This window comes from Aethalodelphis obliquidens, unplaced genomic scaffold (genome assembly GCF_003676395.1).
Source record: "Aethalodelphis obliquidens isolate GAN/ISIS:26980383/991018 unplaced genomic scaffold, ASM367639v1 scaffold15, whole genome shotgun sequence".
NCBI lineage: Eukaryota > Metazoa > Chordata > Mammalia > Artiodactyla > Delphinidae > Aethalodelphis > Aethalodelphis obliquidens.
In genome coordinates, this window is record NW_020837959.1 from 29,457,629 (window position 1) to 29,475,193 (window position 17,565).

At 40.3% G+C, this 17,565-nt stretch overlaps 1 protein-coding gene across 12 annotated transcripts in view; it reads right to left on the bottom strand.

Moving 5' to 3' along the window:
* LMO7 (LIM domain 7) overlaps positions 1-17,565 on the bottom strand; it is a 200,895-nt gene that overhangs the window by 60,063 nt on the left and 123,267 nt on the right. The window lies entirely within an intron of this gene.

Here is a 17,565-nt window from a genome sequence, read left to right on the forward strand (position 1 = left end):
GAATCTCTGCCTAAAGAGATTTCACTCTATTATAAGCATCATGGGTTTTCCCCCTACCTGTAAAAGGGCATGACATTTGTGGGGAAAGTTAAAGAGGCAGATGTCACCGCAACGTTGAAGACGAAAAAACATAAGCTAATTAACAAAGCAATGGATGACCCTAAACTATTGGTGCTTTCCATCAGAGACTTAAGCAGGATCATTGCTAATTCAGAGAGATGCAGGAGCCTGAGCTAGATGACCTCCAAGGTCGCTTTTCAGTCTAAGAGTCATAAGTAGTACCTTTATAAGAAAATATATATGTATACACACACATCATGTGTGTAAGACATATAAAACACACATATATAACATATATACACAGGGAGACAAAGAAAAGGGGGAGAGAATGAGCACACAAACGGAGACAAACATTTAACTTCACTTTCAAAGAATCCATGAAGACAGCTACAACCATTCCTTCCCATAAGATAAACATGAACTGAAATGAACTTAAGAACATTTGCCTCTCACCTACCCCCAAAACAGCATAACAAAAGTAAAATCCACAAACTCTCGCCCTACTGTGGAAATGTAAATTGGTACAACTACTTTAATACATTCGGTAGCAACTATTCAAGCCGAATATACAGTATATGCATATTCTGTGACCTAGTACTTCCACTCCTCGATATATACCCAACAGAAATGCTTACAGATGCTCACCAAAAGTCACATGAGAACCTTTACAGAAGCACAATTCATAATAGAATAAACTGGAGCTACATCTATGTCTTTAACAGTAGAATGGATAAATTATGGAATATCCACACAATGCAATATTCCATAGCAATGAGAACAAACAACCTGCAGCTATATGGTTCAATCTGACAAACAATGGGAAGTAAAGGAAGCCAAACAGAGCACAGACTGTATTATTCATTCAAGTCGAGAACAAAAACAGGCATAACAAAGATATGATGTTAGGAGTCAGGATACCGTTCACCCTGGTGGGGGAGGATGGAAGTGACTGGAAAAAGGTGAGGGGCTTCTAGGGCGCTGAAAATTTCTTATATTTTGATCTGTAAGCTGGCTATTTAAGTGAGTTCCATCTCTAAAGTCTGTGAATTGTACACTTAAAATACACATATAGAAAAAGATACATACTTCAAAAAAGCAAATAAATTTTACAGCCCAAGTACTTAAATCATGGCTTATCTCTTAAGTAGAAAAGAAAATCATCTTGTAAAAACAAGATCAACATTTTTCAAAGAAGTGGGGGGGAAAAAATCACTAGAAACTGACAATTAAAAAAAATAAGAGTTATATTGGGAATTCCCTGGTGGTCCAGTGGTTAGGATTCAGCACTTTCACTGCCATGGCCTGGGTTCAATCCCTGGTCAGGGAACTGAGATCCCGCAAGTCACACAGCATGGGCAAAAGAAAAAAAAAAGGTGATAAAATATATAGCCTCTTTTTATATTAATGACCAACAAACACACTTCAGACATTAACCAAAGCACAAAGAACCATCAATACTCAATGAAAAGGATACATTAGGCTGAAAATCACCACACTCTTAACAGTCAGTGCAAACCACCCCACTTTTCTCATAAGTGCACTGAGGGCCGAAAGAGGAACAGAGCTCTCTTGAACGCCTGGCCTCCTTTCCACAGCCCTCTCTAAAGGTTTCTAATCCAACACACTCATTTACTTTGTATTATGATAAAGCAATAATTGTAAACACCAGGTATGGCCTATTTTGGAATAAATACTCACAATAAGCAGTGACCTTGGCACTACAACCTTTCCCTCATTTCACAATCCCTTCTGAATATGAGCATTTATAACATGCTCTTGAACACAGTGACACACATGCCAGCCAAATTGCTGTTCTATCACTGAAATGTAATGCCAGGAATTCAAGTAGTCAATGATTTGCTGGAGTCAATAGAGGTCAACTTCTGACACACAACAAACACATCTCATTGTATGCAAGTCAGTAACCAGGCGGCTCCTTTCCCTGCTGTGGCCACAGGGCACAACCCCAAGGCCTTCCAAATAGAGCAAGCATGAGGGCAGAGGAGAAACTCATGGTATCAGTCTCTCTATGAGCCATCCAAGATATTGCCTAACCCATCAGAACCCAAAATAAGACAGTCTGATCTACAAATAGGCTAATTCCCTTACAACAGATATTTCAACATTTGACATGGTATAATTCCCTGTTCAAAAGCATGGTCTTTGGGTCAGATGTAGGTCCCACTAGCTATGTTCATTTCGGCAATTTACTTAACTCTTGACGCTTCCATCTCCTTCTGGAGAAACTGCAAATAATGGCCCTTATTCCAGGACATCATAAGAAAAGTACACAGGTATTTAGCAGAGTCCCTAGCCTCATGGTAAGTGCTCACCGAGCAGCAGTTATCACTAGACTGTAAGCTATGTGAGGGCAGGGCCCAACTTCTTTACCAAGCTACCCACACAGGCTTCTTAGTGACGCCATGCTGGACCCCAATATTTAAGTTGCAGCCAGCCTGCCTGACACTCCCCATCTGTCATCCCTGCTTTATTTTTGTATTTATAACCATCAACTGCATGCATTCGTTTATTATCTGTCTCTTCATAATCCAAAAGGAATTTTTGTGATTTTATTTACTGCCATATCCCAAGTGTCTTAAGACAGGGTCTACCACCTGACAAGTACGTTAAAATATTTTATTAAAAATGCCTAGCACATGGGACTTCCCTGGCGGTCCAGTGGTTAAGACTCCATGCTTCCAATGCAGGGGGCGTGGATTCGATCCCTGGTCGGGGAACTAAGATCACATGCCACTCAGCGTGGCCAAAAGCCACAAAAACCAAAACAAAACTTCTGAGTTCCTGGAGTTTTCTAAATTAATTATTTCCATAATTTTTTTAAAAAATGCCTAGCACAGTGCATGGCACACAGATGCTCACCAATACTAATCTGAACACATTTATTTAGCTTACAGAAATGTAAGTCAGCAAAAGAAATCCTGAAATGATAAAAGCTCAGGAGATTCCTATGTGATGTCAAAGGACAGTGAAATTACATTAGCTTACTTAAAACATCCAATTTTGACTCCAACTGTATTGATACTCATAACTGGGCTTCTTTTTAAAAGGTATTTTCTTTAAAATTGCAATAAAAGGAATTCTTTATAATCATAGATCAATAACCCAGAAAAGGCACAGGTTCAAAAACAAACGGCAGCTTCAAAGTGCTGAGTACAAAGATTAAGTGATGGTCTCTGGGATAAAAAAGCTTCCCAGCAGAGCTCTGAGAGACAAAGGCCAAAGAATCCAAACCTTCCTTGAAACCCAAATTTACCACAAAAAGGGACAGAGATGAAACATTAATAGTTTGAAAAAAATGACTATGTTGAATATGTTGCTAGCCTTCTCTGTGTATTACACACTAATTTAAATATTAATATTCAAGAAATAGCAAGTATGACATAGATATCATCTTCCACTCTGTTAATGGAATAGCTCTGGTAATTCTTCACTACCTGACAAAGGACCAGAAAACATGTGCTCATCACAGAGCTCTAAACTTTCTGCCAGAGGCCAGGAAGAAAAGAGCCATAAACCCTCAAGTAAGCCCATCAGTGAACAAGATCCATCAGTAACCCCCTTATCCTAACTTCAAGGTATACTTACAGCCAGGAAACTCTAGGTCTGATCCTTTCTTTATTCAAAGCTGTTTTAAAATACTCGTACAAATCCTCCATCAAAGAGCACCATCTCTAAGGAAAGGACCAGGGAAATAAAATCCATGTGGTTGCTCTGGCTCTCATCGGGAGAGCCCATTCTTCCCCGAGGCAGCAGCGTGGCTAGGAGGGCAGGCTCTGGAGTCAGACCTCCTGGGTGCGATTTCTGGCTCCACTTTTGGGAGCTGTGAGAATGTGGCAATGCTTATCTAACTCTTTGCCTCCACAGTCTCACCTGGAAACCACATACCCATTTCACTGGGCTTAAGATAGACATTTGAAAAGTACTGAACCCAAGCAGATCAAGTAAAGGAGACACTTCAAGACTATCCTCCAATTACCCATCTCAACCACACAGTATGGTGGAAGGGAAGTGGCGAGAGGACAGGCAAGTCTCCCCACACATAGTATTTTCCCCCAGAAGAGGCATTTCTGTGAAGCACGATTCAAGACACACTTTCATGTTCTTTCCTTTCCCTCTTTCTCTGAAAGGCTTTGAACAAGAAATTGTTTCTAGAATAAGGTCAAACAAAGAACAAGGCCAACTAGTGTGGTATGACCCTTGTTGGCCAAACATCCATGTTGGCCCCAAGCCAGCCCTCCTCACCCACCCTTTATCTACCAGGGACTGCCTAGGCCAACACCCTTCAGTTTTCCAAAAGCTCAAAATCTGAGGGAAAAAAAATGTGCCGACATTGCCAAAGTCTATCTCTCTCCTATCTGACAGCATAGTTTGGGAACAGAGTGTTAAAGGATGAGATTCTAGTTTTATTATAGCTTGGTGCGGCCAGCTGTATTCTAGGGCGTCATCAAAAATATTTCCAAAAACGTTCTGTTTATCCAAAGAGCTAACCCTGGGCCCACATGCATGCACCCACCTCAGCCTCTCATAGAGTCTCTCCTGGTGGACAGCAGAGAGCTGGAACCACACCTGACTCATGACTGTACCCCTGGAGTCAACCACAGGCCTGGCTAAGAGCTGCCCAGCTTCCAATGTTCTTATATAAGTCACCTAAAGCCACTCACAGAGCCAGTCCCGCAGATCAAGGACAAAGAGTTGGAGGAAAACTCCCCCCCAATAAGATAAACCTTCACAGAGCTTGAAACCGACTCCCAGTTCTCTCTTTATGTTCTTCCTCCACACTTTTTTTTTCTTCTTCTTCCATATCTTGATACACCTTTTCCTCAAGGTACCGACTTCTTCACTGACAGCACCGTAAGCTCAATCTTGTCATGTTCTGCCCTAAGATCAAAATCCCCTAGCACTGAATTCTCCATGCTCCAAAATCATCCTTCCTCCCTAAATCCCAGCCCACACCCTGCCCAATCCAACCTCGGTTAAGATCAAATACAGTTGTCTTACTGAAGCATCATACAAGGAAGCGTGTGATGAAAAACTCATGCTGGAATTTCTGATAGAGTGGGAATATCTTTGCTCCAGATACCACGGGGGAAGACTCCCTACATTCTAACAGGAGAGATGAGACATGTGGTACCACCTGCCACTATCCCAAGCTTCTCTAGCTACAAGGAATCTGGAGTTCAATAAGAGACTCAAGTATAACTTCCTACCCCACCGGGTCTCCTCCCTGCCATACACACTCACCCCTCTTTCTATCCCTAATCCTACAGCCCCGATCATCCCCTTTTCTTGGTCTCAAATAAGCTTTTACCTTTGTTCCTCAGAACAACTGCAACTCACTGGGTGATTATGTCCCCAAGCATCCACTTCCTGAGGCTACTTCCAGAGTAGAGCATGGACCCAACCCTTCCAGAGTCAGTTCTAGCCCTGCCCTGCCCTGCCCTGGGTGGCTTCAGCTGACCGGGATGTGCTGCTTGGGAAACTGGGTTGACATTAGAGAAGCTGGGCTCACACAATACTTGGTCCTCCTCCAAGCCACTAAGTAATCCCTGCCCTCCAGTTGTTGCTTATGTAGTCTGGCCACCTGTTCACAACTTTTTAAAAAATGTCAAGAAATGAGGTCCTAGATCATGATTTCATAAGCGGTCACCAGTAGAAAAAAGTGTGTGGATCGTATCTGCTTTCAATCTGTCAGGTATGCATGAGGTTAGGGAGGAGGCATGTGTGTGGCCAGGGGAGACGGTTGAGACCATTCAAAGCAGATGCCCTTCTCATTACAGCCGCGGCATCGTTTTCTATAAGAGACAAGACAGTCTGCCTCCAAATGGGAGGAAAGGATTGCTCAGGATACTGAGTGAAATTTTAAGAAGCGTAGTGACATAATTTCTGACGCTACTGTCTCTGAGGGAAGGGCCTGTTTTTATTCCAAATGCAGAAAGTGAAGAAGGAATTTAGGAATCTATCAGGTAACGGCTCCTTTTTCTATTAACAGACATTATTCATGGAAGCTCTTCCATTGCATTACATAAAATAGAGCAGACCTTTCTCTAATGACTGGCAAATAGAAGGAGGAAGAAATGTGTGGATTAAAGTTAAAGACGAATTCTTGGAATACTGCACTCAAAAAGTAAGCTGCATTTTAAAAAATGAAGTTGAAATTCTTCCTTTCCTCCCACCTTCATCCCTAAAAATGAAACTGTATTCCATTTGACAATCTGCCAGTAATGTGAGACACATGTGACTCATAGCTTTTAATCTGCCATTGCTACAAAATGCAGCTCTACCTGACTGGAAATTGTAAAAATGGCACTTGAGAAAATAATACCAAATCTGGAGATAATTAGTGAGCAAAAATTGATAAACGATGATTTCTGTACTTACCTATGTGAGACAAAACTCTTGGAAATTCAACAGTTTTTGCCCTAGGAACATAATGCTTATTCCAAACATGACAAATGAGTAAGTACCCTCTCGTTAAAAATCATTTCTTATTAAATTTCACACCCCACCCACACAGTACTAAGAATAGCTAAGTTTCACTTAAAGAGAAAGGAAAAAACAAACCCACACGCATTCGAAGACACCGGCACACAGTTCCACTTAAATAATGAACCTGAGGAGCTGCTGCAGGAGCTGAAAAGTGGGTTTTGTTTCTCTCTCAACCACAGACTTTTTGCAAATCTTCTTTTCTACTTTTTGGAGTATGTTTGCTATTACATAAAACTGATTTCACAATTTGAGACTCACACATGTATATCCCCTGTTAGATGGTAACCCAGAAACAGACAATTCCTGAATACAGAATTTAATATCCATGATATATGCTCCGTGTACTAAATGGAGTTATGACCTTCAATTATATAAAATATACTGGGGAGAGACTACAGGGAGTGTCAATTACAGGCCTACCCATCATTTTACTTCTGTAGGTAACAATGCCAGGTAGCAGCAGCAATGGGAAGAGTGGGCTTGGTTTTAGACATGGGAAATTTGAGACACATGACAAAGTAGAAATGTGAAGTGACTGGTAATTAGACATACAAGTAGGATGTTCAAGCTAGAAATCTAGGTTGGAGATATAATCTGGGGAGTTGTCAGCATAGAGATTAAGTGTAAAGTCATGAAGCTACCATGAGACCCCCTTAGAAAATAAGTGTAGATAGAGAAGAGGTCTAGGGATTGAGAGCTGGGAAACCCAACACATAAGGGCTAAGAGGTGGAGGAGAAACCAGCAAGGCAGACACAGAAGGACCAGCCAATGTGATGGGAGTGGCACGCCGGAGGGAAGGAGAGCGAGACGGAGGGACCAGTCAAAAATGTTGTTTAGAGGGGAATGAGGATGAGCGCTGAGGAATTACTGCTGTATTCTTTTCTTTTCTTTTTTCTTTCTTTTTCTTTTGCTGTACGTGGGCCTCTCACTGTTGTGGCCTCTCCCGTTGCGGAGCACAGGCTCCGGAAGTACAGGCTCAGCGGCCATGGCTCACAGGCCCAGCCGCTCCGCGGCATGTGGGATCTTCCCAGACCGGGGCACGAACCTGTGTCCCCTGCATCGGCAGGCGGACTCTCAACCACTGCGCCACCAGGGAAGCCCTGTATTCTTTTCTTAACCCTTATAATATCTTACACACATGTAATACACACTCACTCAATTACTAATTACTTCTCCTCAAAGGAGAAAAAGAAAGAAGTATTAACATCAACAAAAATCTCGTCAAAACCACCGATGTTCCTAAACATACAATTTGGGAGAATACTGAGCTAGATGGCTCAGGTGCCCTTCCAGACTTCTGAGTCCACACTTAGCAAAGCCAACAAGAAATTCGACTATAGGTATAAATCTTCTAGTCTTTAGCATCATGATATTGGAATAATAATGTGCCAGGTGAGGAATTTTCCAAGTCAGTATTTGTCAAACTGTGTACCACGAAGCATGAGAAACTGGCGGATTGAATGGGGCTTAAGGTCAAAACTTTTTACAAAGTGTTGCATATTTTCTCCTTAACACATAACAGAAAATTGAAGTTGTGAAAAGCCCTACAACAAGAGATCCATTTTACTTATACTTTGAAAAATTCACTTTCTCATAGTTGTTGGCAGAACAGTTACTAAAATCTTAAGGAATTCTGGTATCAATGAAGTATTTCCCAATTGTGTCCTGTTTAAGTCCACTTTACGCTTAATTGTATCATGTATATTAATAATAATTACCTTTATTAAGCACTTTATATTAATCATTACGTTGACCGTATTGCATTATCATCTCCTTTAATCCACACAACAATCTAATGATTTACAGATTAGGAAATTGGGACTCCAAAGGCTTAAAAACTTCCCCAAGGTCACAAAACTATTAAGACTTGATGTGATCCGTACTTGCCATACACTAAGAGCTATGGACTAAAACCCTGTTTTAGTATTAGTGCAGTCACTCTTTCTACCTTAATATATTTTTAATAATTTACTTCTTTCTTAATCCTGAAAAATAATTGTCTGTAATATCCTTGAGAAGTATAAATGTCTCTCAACATTCTCTCCAAGTGTTGGTTCAAAACCTATCTATGGCAACAATAATTTCCTGCCTAAATCTGTCTCCCAAAGACAATGGCAGAAGTTCCCCCCTACCTTTTCTGGCAAAATTTAGATTTGTACTGTACCATCTTGCACATACAACCCGTTATGGGATTCTGCAGATGGAAAATTGCCAAAGCATTTTTTAAAGGACTTCCTTCTAAGTAAATGAAATATATCACAATAATTCTCGTAGTGAGAGAAACGCAAGGCAGAGATTACCTGTTCTTATCACTGCTAAGCCTTTATGAGTATAGTTTCTTTAAGGCAAGTACCCATTGAATATAAATAAAAAGATTATAAATTAAACACAAACAAGATTAACTGGGAAAACATTCTGGTTAGTCTCCTGAAGGTACATTTTCTAATCTAAAAAAAAAAAAAAGAAAGCTAAATCTACCTTTAGGTTTGTGAAAATTAAACAAAATATATTTAAAGTGCCTAGCATGTAAATATTTATTTTCTTTCTGATGACCATGAAAGCATAAGGTGTAAATTATTAGTAGTAAGTTATTATATCATTACAACAATTCCTTAGCTGTAGTTTATATTAAATGTGCTATGTGTGAATAGTACAAAGCTGTATTGACAAAGTAGTGCATACCAAACTATTGATTCACGCTACACATTCAGAAGTGTCCATATTGCTTTTAAGCACATTATTCTCCCTTGCCTATAAGTGAGACTTGTTTCAAACTTTTAATTCCACCATGGGAAAAATCAGCACCACGGCCTCCTCAAAAAAATCCCTAGCCCAAGTTTTTCATAAATCATTTTTAGTCCTAAATTTTGCCTGTTCTAGATTAGCCTCTCTTATCTTAGTGTTTTTTAAAAAAACACCAAATTTTTCACAACTATATTTAACCCAAAGGTTCATAGGGGCAATATATATTTAGAACAGAGTTTCTTGACAATATTACCATTTGAACCTTACAATTCTTCATTGCGGGGGATTACCCTGTGCATTGCAGGATGTTAAACAGACTCCTGGCCTTATTCACTAGACACCTCTCCTCACCCTAGTCAAGACAATCAGAAATGTCTCCAGACGTCACCAAATACCCCCTGGGGCACAAAATTGTCCGATGTTGAGAACCACTGTTTTAGAGGATCTAAGAATTTAATTAATTCCTCTTCATAAAGTATACTCAAGTTTCCATGGGCCTAAAATTAGCTGAAACCAAAACCAGTCTCATGAGTAGTAAATGAAGTCTGAGGAGTTGACTCACTCTCCAAGAATGACCGACTATTAAATTAAAAACATACTATGACTTATCTCCCTTGCAATTTGTATAAAGCTGCCTGTCTTTCATTAGAGAGCTAACACCACGGATCATTTAAAAATCTCCATTTACATGTACCACCTTCCATAGATGTGCCACTTCCTTCTTAGCCTTCCATATAATGCTTCAAATTTCAGAATCTTATCAAAGTATCACCAATCACTCTGTATAAGTCATTGAGAAAGAATGGACATGCTTCAAAGGAATAACATAATTGGTTTTCAAATTCAGATTAATATAACACCGCCTTCTTCAATTAACTTTCAAGTTCAATACACATTCGATCCCGATGTCCTTCAGAGTAGTTTAACTTTCTTGCAATAGATTTCAATTTTCCCATTTTCTGTGAATACCTTTTTGAAACTTCCAAGACTAATGAATCGAATGAGTTTTTTCTTCTTCTTTCTCCCCTTCACCATATTTAATCTAAACCAAATTCAAATAATACTTCCCAGGCAACTTTTCTCAGATATGCCCTTTATATTCCCACTATCACCAGTTCAGAATTTAAATTGAATAAGTCTTCGTAAGTGCATGCATCATCTAATCCCCGAGCCTGTTCATCCTTCCACATGCTCTGCACTGGTGAAGGGCCCCAAATTTCAGAGTCAGAAAACTAAGGCCTAAGCCAAACAACATCTCCCTCGAACACTCACTTCCCCACCAAACAAGTCCTATCAATTCTAGTCCCTAAATCTCTCTGGAATTCCTTGCTTCTTTCTCAGATGTATTTCCTGTCTTCGGTCTTCCCCCTGGTCCTCCTCCTCCCCAGAGATTCCTGAACAATCGTCCTAAAATGGAATCCTCTCCATGTCTCCTATCTTTTTTTCTTAATAAATTTATTTATTTTTAATTTTTATTTTGGGCCGCGTTGGGTTTTTGCTGCTGCGCGCGGGCTTTCTCTGGCTGCAGTGAGCGGGGGCTACTCTTCGTTGTGGTGCTGGGGCTTCTCATTGCAGTGTCTTCTCTTGTTGCGGAGCATGGGCTCTAGGCACGCGGGCTTCAGTAGTTGTGGCACACGGGCTCAGTAGTTGTGGTGCACAGGTTTAGTTGCTCCGCGGCATGTGGGGTCTTCCCGACCAGGGCTCGAACCCGTGTCCCCTTACATTGGCAGGTGGATTCTTAACCACTGTGCTACCAGGGAAGCCCCAAGTCTCCTATCTTGACATTCTTACCTCTTATGGTTTATTTCCTTCAAGTAAAGTTCAAAACATAGCATTCACATTCATCATCTGCCCACTCTCGGTCACCTCGTTTCTTGACCTGCCCTAGCATAAACCCAACACTCTTTCTATAAAACAGCTCTAGAACTCTCTCAACAGCCCTGATCTCTCCCACTTCCACATAAGAGACAACAGGAACTTTTCTCTTCCTAGAAGGCTCTTGACTGTTCTCCCCCACTTTTGAACTGTTCATCCTTTCAGATTAAACTCAAATGTCACCAGCCTCTGAAGCCTTCCTATCTTCTAGAGGCCTCTCTCATGGGAGCCCATGGGTGCGCCGCACAGAGTGCTTTTAAAGCATTCCATTAAATTATCTTCCTAGTCTCTCCCACTGGACTGTGAACTCCATGAATTAGAAACAGAATATTGTTCATCTCTGGCTAAGTACTTAAAATATAGGCACTAAAATATTACCAGAAAGAAGAGATTAATCTTCAGCCTCTTCTAAAAATCTATGCTACCAATCATCTAGAATCATTTTTAAGGGGCCATTTACTCCCTCTCATCCCCACTAAATCATAGGGCTCCCCATGCTTTATCTTGAACTTAATTTTAGTTACATCCCCATTTCCGTCTTTCAGCCATTTCCTGTTGCATCCCACTCTATTCTGACTTTAATCAAACAAGTCTAACACAACAGGACCTGTTTACTCTCACTCCAGAGCTATATATTCCATTCCTTCAGCCTAAAATGCCCAGAATCTGTCACACATTTAACTCTTAAATGTCAATTTCCAGGAAACTCCCATAGGACATTGCCAAGTCCCTGATACACCATCACTTTAGAGTCCCAATCACTCATGCAAATATAGAGCCATACCATTATTCATCCACTTATATCTATTACTGACGTTAATAAAATACATTTTGTGTATTTGTCTCACTACCTCCAAAGGACCTTTGAGGATTATTTTCTTTCCACAAACATTATTCACTTACAGTTGACCTTTGAACAGTGCTGAACATGTAATACCATGGTACGTATTTAGTGAACAAAGTCCACGTGTAAGTGGACCCTCACAAGTTTAAACCTATGTTGTTCAAAGGTCAACTGTACTGAGGGTTTTGCTGAATATCTATACAAGATGAAGTAAAAATATTCTTAGGATAATAATGTCACATACCTTCTCTTTGAGTAGTTCCCATTGATTTATCCCCTAAAACAGAGGTTCTCAAACCACGGTCTCCAGACCATAGTATCCACAGTACCACAGAACTTGTTAGAAATAAAAACCCTCAGACCCTACTTCATACCTCCTGAACCAGCAACTCTGGGGTTAGGAGTCCAGGAATCTGGGTCTTAGTGAGTCCTCCGGGTGACTCTGATGCATGCAAATGATTGAGAGTCAGTGCCCTAGAAACATACCAAAGTTAAAACTACAGCTTAACCGAAGCTACAGCTTCAACTCCTTTAGCTACTTCTCTGAAAAAGGAAGTTAAACTGAAACATAATTCCTCTAGCCTTACCCAACTAGAATTAAAAACAAACAATAAAAAGCACAAAGAAACTCAGAGTTAAGTGAAAAGCCTGGAACTGCTGCCAATGATTTTCAAGTGTTGACTGAAAAACTTCAATGTGTTTCCCTGGGCTCGCGTGGGCTTAAGAGAGCACCATAAAAATGCACTCGACTTGCTGCGGTCGCTGTTCACTAAGCTGTCACTTAGGATGTCTTGGTCCAGGGATCTAAAGGACGGGGAAGATCACTGAGTTCACTGCTTAACACTCCAAAAGCACCAACACTCCATGGGATCCAGAAGAGAACACCCAAACATAGAAACACACACACCATGTCCACAGAACACAATGTTTCAAGAAGGACAGAAATGATTTCTCCTATAAGTTTTCTGAAAAGCCAACCACTGTCAGCTTTAAAGGAATGAATGCTATTCAGAAAGTTAAAGTAAGTTAATTTTGTTACAGTCATCTTATAATTTCCTCATAATATCATACATTCCTGTTATATATCTCTGAAAAAGGGTAATTGGTGAGAAACTGGCCTAGACCTATTTTTGTATTACCTAATCTCTAATTTGTTTTCCCCAGTTAAGAAGAAAGTCTGGATTAGGTAACACTGGAATAATGCATCTGGTGAAAGATTAAATGAGCATGAATCTAAGACCACGTTATCAGAAAATCCTACACACAAAATTATAACACCAAAGTAGCTTACATAAAAATAGTTGTGTATATTAGGGTTGTAAGGCACCACTAACAAACACCAACACAGACCAACTTGTTGAAAACAGGTACAAAACATGGATAAAGAAAAGTGGATAGCGGTTGCACAGACCAATTAAATTGCCATTGGTAAATTTCCTTCTTTATATTCTAAAATGTGAAATAATGTGAACATATTGCCTTTGAAATTTAAGTATAGCCCTTATCTTATTCAAGTTACTAAATCTGAAGTAGAATAATAAACTAAAATGTAGACAAAGTATCAATATTATAGACAGTCACTCACTGAAATAAGAAAAGGTTAAAGCCAGGTGAAATTAAGTGTTATTCTTGTTCAAGTCTTCTGCTGCCCTGGCTAAGCTGGGCATAAGACACGGGGGGAAATAACTATACCCAAACCTGAAGGTGGGACTTAAGTCAGGATACATGTCTTGGCTCACGAGTGGCCTTGGAATAGCATTTTGACCTCTTCTGGGCCACATTTTCCCTCTCATGTGAAAGGAGGACTGCACTGGATGGAGCTGTCTCTTTAGTACCTTCCAGCTCCGATAGTCTGATTCTTACCTCTTATAAAGGAATATTCCCACCACAATTTTTAAGTTGATATGAAAGGCAGCAGAGGGACTCCCTAGAAAGCTTTTCTGGTAAGTTCAAATAAAACAGTGAACACTCACATCAACTGCATGATGTGACTAAGCATTTTGAACTAATATAAATAAATGTTCCCATGTATTACCTTCATTATGATTGTGGGATAAACGTGCTCTAGAGTGGAAGGCTGACAACTTTTGAATACAGTATTTATCTCCTCATAACTATATGCCAATTTTTAAAGGCTTATGAAATTAAAAATGCTTTTGAAATCACAAGTGAGTTAATTGATAGCAGAAAATTAATAAGTTTTCAAAGTCATTCCCTGAAAGCAATTCTCAGACATGATAAAAAACAACCTTTCAAATAATGTAACCCCAAATTTTGTCTTAAACTTTCAATAGAACACAAAAAAGGGATCAAACACCAGACTGTCAAATTATTTACTTAGGAGTGAGGGAGGATGAAGAGAATCGTGAACAGTGTATTTGGGAGGGAAATGAATACATAGAAGTGTAAAAGTTTACTAAGGTAAGTTCTTCCTGATTGCATCATTCTGTTTTATGAATGAACTAGTAAGACTTGAGACCTTTAGCAAAATGATTTACTACTAACTTCTTGGTGAGATAATGCCCTTCTTACTTTCATAGTTTTCTTTAACACAACTGTTAGTCAAATTAAGAGGACAAATTATCCACTTATAAGTCTTTAAGGAAAGAGTAAAAACAATCATTCCTAATAATAGAAGATTAAAGCAAGAATAAATCGTTAGCGGGCTATTCAATTATTTTTGCTTTCAACTTTTTCATCCTAAGAACACTGTTGGATATTTTCTGTTTATATAAAATAAATCCAATTGCTTATAGTTGTTATCATAGTAATCAAAATATCCAAGGACAGGGATTCCCTGGTGGCGCAGTGGTTGAGAGTCCGCCTGCTGATGCAGGGAACACGGGTTCGTGCCCCAGTCCGGGAGGATCCCACATGCCGCGGAGCGGCTGGGCCCGTGAGCCATGGCCGCTGAGCCTGCGCGTCCGGAGCCTGTGCTCCACAACGGGAGAGGCCACAACAGTGAGAGGCCCGTGTACCGCAAAAAAAAAAAAAAAAAAATCCAAGGACTATGGAGAGATCATCAGTTATCCCTAGATCTGTAGTCTTACATTTCTTAAGATTTAAGTTGGTAGATACTTCTCCATTTACTCTAAATATCAAAGAACAAAAAAGAAAAAGAAAAACTATCTTCTTCACACATAAGGGTAAGAGTAGAGGTCCTTCCTTTCCTATTATTGTTTGTCGCACAGACTGAGTCTACAGGAATGTCACCTGGGTCACACTTTTCTCTTCTGGCAGAGGGAGTCACTCTTGTCCCTCTGCCACACCTCTCCTTTCTCCATATACACAGCTCTTTCTCCCTCCTCTATCTCCTTATATGGACAGATCCTTTATTTTCCCTTCTGCCTTATTACCCCAAGGGTAAAATCATATTGCTTAGTTCATTTAAGAAACACACCCTTACAATCCTTTCTTAAGACTCACCTACTGGCGCAGTGGTTAAGAATCTGCCTGGCAATGCAGGGGACACAGGTTCAAGCCCTGGTCCGGGAAGATCCCGCATGCCGCGGAGCAACTAAGCCCGTGCGCCACAACTACTGAGCCTGTGCTCTAGAGCCCGCAAGCTACAACTACTGAGCCCGCGTGCCACAACTACTGAGCCCATGTGCCTAGAGCCCATGCTCCGCAACAAAGACAAGCCACTGCAATGAGAAGCCCACACACCGCAATGAAAAGTAGCCCCCGCTTGCCGGCACACAGAAACAAAGACCCAACACAGCCAAAAATGAATAAATAAATAAATAAATTTATTAAAAAAAAAAACTCACCTACAATTTTTAACCACAAAGTCATCTCTACTGCATCTTATTAAATGAGATATTACTGGGCATTGGAGATTAAGGTTTTAAACTGAGGAAAACATACAGAATTAAGATTACTATGAGACAGAATAATATTGTACATAGCATGTAATGTCTCATATTTTCTTTATCTATTCATCCATCGATGGACATTTAGGTTGTTTCCATATCTTGACTATTGTGAATAATGCTGCAATGAACATGGGGGTGCAGAGAGCTCCTCAAGATCCTGGCTTCAATTCTTATGGATATACACCTGGAAGTGGAAATCCTGCCATCTGCAACAACATGTATGAACCTGGAGGACATTATACCAAGTGAAATAAGCTAGTCACAGAAGGACATGGTTCCTCTTAAATGAGATATCTAAAATAGTCAACAGACATAGAAACAGACCATAGAATGGTAGTTGCCAGGGACCAGGGGAAGGGGAAACTGGGAATTGCTTTTCAGTGGGTATGTAGTGTCAGCTATAAAAGATGAATAAGTCTAGAGATCTGCTGATACATTATGCCTATAGCTAACACTGGCTTGTGTACCTAATGATCTGTCAAGAGGATAGATCTCATGTTAAGTGTTCTTACCATAACAAAAAAGAAATTAGTATGAGAAAATTTGTAAATTAACTCATATCTAAGACAGTCAAGAAAGAAAAAAGGCAGCAACTCAGCAGTACTTTCTCTCAGCACCTTGGGTCCATCCCCTCCTCTCGAGCATTTCCTCTTAGTAGACAAGGGCAATAGACAAGGACCGTCCCTAAGTGTTCTTTGCTCCCTCCATAGGGTTCCTGTTCCTACCTGATTGTCAATCACCAAATACGTTATAATTCAATCTAGCTCTAGATATATTAAAAGTTAGGAGTTTAAAAATCTACCATAAAGGTAAAAAAAAAATGGAGTAGGAAATAAAAAAAGCTATCATGTAGATTATACACACCATATTTAGAGAACACAGTAGTCTAAAATTTTACATAAAGTATCAATAGTAGTTAACGGCCAGCATATAATGGATGTGTGCCATGTGTCAGGCATCTAAGCTCTTCACCTTTACTCATTTAATCCTCACAATCGTCCCTGTGCAGTAGGTACTAGTGTTGTCCTCTATTTCGCAGGTGAAGAAATGGAAGGACAGAGAGGGTAAGGGAAATGAGCAAAGACCACAGTCAGCACTGGCCGCCTGGGACTAACAACCAGGCATCTGGCTTCCTCTCTTAGTGAGGGAGGAAGGGCTTCCTGCATGAGGCAAGATGGTGCCTGGCCTGTAAGAATGGCTGTCCAGGGGAAGAGGCTGGCCCGACTGGTTGACAAAGCTTGCGTAGAAGGGAAATAAAAATGCAAGTAAATAAGCCACACATGATTAGACAGTAGAACTCCATTAAAGTCTCAACTGTGCTTGGACTTGACCTGTGGGTAAGTGGGAGCCACGATGGGCTCATGAGTGGGAATACATGATTCAAGTACACACATGAGACTTGAGACTAACAGAAAAATACGAAATCTTTTATGAAAAGCAGGAGTCAAAATACCATAAGTAGTTAATTATCTGATCAAAGCAAGCTTCCTTGAATTCAAACCATATAAAATCTTAAAACAAAAACTGAACCCTTAATTCATTTGCGAGGGTGAAACCTAAATGCAAAGACACAAGCCCTGCCAGCCAGCAGGCTGCCAGGTGGGAGTCAGGTGCAGAGGAGGGGAAGCCTCGTGTGCAGACGCACCCCAACCTGCAGC